Source organism: Lissotriton vulgaris, chromosome 4_1 (genome assembly GCF_964263255.1).
Source record: "Lissotriton vulgaris chromosome 4_1, aLisVul1.2, whole genome shotgun sequence".
Classification (NCBI taxonomy): domain Eukaryota; kingdom Metazoa; phylum Chordata; class Amphibia; order Caudata; family Salamandridae; genus Lissotriton; species Lissotriton vulgaris.
Genome location: NC_141691.1, coordinates 1,684,679,993 through 1,684,682,628, shown reverse-complemented (window position 1 = coordinate 1,684,682,628; position 2,636 = coordinate 1,684,679,993). Strand labels below are relative to the sequence as shown.

At 43.0% G+C, this 2,636-nt stretch overlaps 1 pseudogene; it reads left to right on the top strand.

Moving 5' to 3' along the window:
- Positions 1–567: 567 nt before the first annotated feature.
- LOC147724406 (uncharacterized) lies at positions 568–1,467 on the top strand (annotated as a pseudogene).
- Positions 1,468–2,636: the final 1,169 nt, after the last annotated feature.

Sequence of the window (2,636 nt, the reverse complement as noted above, 5' to 3'; positions counted from 1 at the left end):
TATGATCACGTGTTTCACTGTCAAAATAGCATGTTGCTTTAAAAAGAATGTTGGTACTGGTAAACTCCACCCGTGAGCAAGAGATCGGCGGATCTCGAAACGCGTTGGGTGTTTCCTTCTGCTGAATAAACCTGACAGCACCGTATCACATTTGGGCTTCGACTCTGGTTCTTTTCGTGAAGGAAAATTTTGACCAGGAGTGTGTGTATATTAGGGGTTGGCGTACCCCGTCGAGAGCCCGCCGTTCAAGATGGCTTAAGCACGCCAAATCGGCGTGTGTTTATATTTCAAGAAAAGCTTTTGCCCGCCTGATTCATGGCTGCACAGGACTAAGGAACTGAAGTGAAAGAAAAATATTAGAGCGAGCTTTGAACTTTTACGCAAGCCTGCCCAAACAACTGACAAACTCCGATATCTGGGATCCGATCGGATTGGAGTGTGATTGGAATCGGAAATCAGAGCAGTTCCTGCCCAGGACCGGGTAGCCTAACAGCCAGTAAACAGTGCAATACGGAAGAGTACGGTGCAAACAACAACAGACCGGCCGGTTTTGTTGTGTCAAACAATATGGCAGAATCAAGGAACAACAGGAGAGCTGAAGCAGCAGCGAAACTTTTCACATCAACTGAATCCAGTGTGGGGGATGAGACAAGACCACCTGGCAAGCAAGTAAACAAACTGAAAATACTGTGGGATGCACTTTGGAAGAACCTTAAGCGGGAACAATCGCGCTGGTGGGAGGCGGCTGCCCTAACCAAGTATCTTGAATGCAATAGGATACCGCGCGGCTTAAGGATCTTCATCATACCTACATTTCAAGACCCCGACCCCGAATTAATTAGTGAGTGGATGGATAACAATCACGTCTGCTCGGTTAACATGTTAAAAATGTTTATAAAGAACGCTGAAAAGGAGTGTGCCAAACTCAACACAGAGAATGAGGAACTAATTATGAAACTAAAAGGCAAATATACTGAGAGTGAATTTACTACGGAGATGGATAAAATGAATAAACGCCTCGACAAAATTGAAGAGGAAATTAAGGAGAAAAAACAGCGGAAATTTCATCGCGATGAAGTCGACTACAGCAAGGGCCAAATCCTAACCTTTGCCAAACGATATGATGTAATAAGGGATGCCACAAAGAAAGCGAAAACCAAGAATCTTACCACACCTGGAAAAAAGATAGCGGCACAAAATCAAGGTGCTACAACTTCCGGGGAATCAGTAATCTTGGATGATAATGAATCAATTGAGAGTGACATCTCCGAACCATTGGAAGCGATTCCAGTAAAAGATTCAATTTTAAAGGAAGTAGCCCTGATGACCAAGGAACGTCAGACAGGCACCCCGTCAAAAGGGCGTGGAAGAGGCAGCAGAGGAGGACGCTGAAGAGGCGGCAAATCCTCCGAGGCGGTTGCAAGCCCAGTAGGAGTGGTAACCAGAGGCAAGGCGGCGAGAAAATAAACCCCAAGACTGTGGTAAATCTTTCTACTCGTATTTTAACACCTGTTCAAATTGAGGTACTGGCAAGGGGCCTTTCATTTTGTCCAACGTCTAATTTTATCTTTACTAATGCCCAAATTGATCTTTTTTGTTTTACTCGCAAATTAAAGCTTAAAAAGTGGTTTGCGAACAAACCCCGAATCAGAAAAGATGCAACAACTGAGAAACCAAGCACACTTAGTGTAAATGATGCAGAACATTTGCAATCAGTACAATTATTAGCAGGTTTTGAAGATGTACACGACGATGCTTTGTTTAACTTAGTTAATACTGAGGACTCGGTGTGTATGAGTAGTGGCAGTGGTTTCAAACCAAGATCTGTGTTTGTTCCACAAATTGCCAATAGCTACATTGATAGCTTCGAACAAGGGATGATACAGGAAATGAGACGCATGGACAGAGAAAAACCAAAAATGTATTGGAACCTTAACAAAAAACAGTTTTTTGCCTTAAAGGAAATGGAGAATTGGGCTGACGTGGTTATCAAAAATAGCGACAAAGGCGGGAACGTAGTGGTCTGGCCTATTGACATGTACCTTAAAGAAGGTTTAACGCAATTGTCTGATGAACAGAAATATGTCAGAGCAAACAAAGAGGACTATAATATGTCCAAATGTGCTTATGGGGATAAGTTGCATGATTGGAAAGCTAGGGGGTTAATTGAGGACGATGAGTTCAATTACCTCTATATGAAATATCCGAAAACACCTGCATTGTATTTGCTCCCCAAGGTGCACAAAAAACTTCAGGTACCCCCAGGCAGACCGATCGTCTCTTCGATTGGTAGGCTGTATGAAAAAACCAGTAGATATATAGACCACTTTCTACAGCCTTTCGTAACCAGTCTGCCCTCCTATGTCAGGGACTCATCAGATTTCTTAAGTATTATCAAGGACATTGCATGGAGTCCTGAATACGGGCTGGTAAGCTTTGATGTTGCCAGCCTGTACACCAGTATCCCTCAGGAATTGGGTGTGGAAGCATGTAAATTCTACCTTAGAACCAGATCGGTTTCTTTTTTGTCACACACTAACATGCTACTGGACATGATATGGGAATGTATGACTAACAATTACTTCATTTTCAATAAATTACTGTTCAAACAAATCCAGGGGGTGGCGATGGGTACT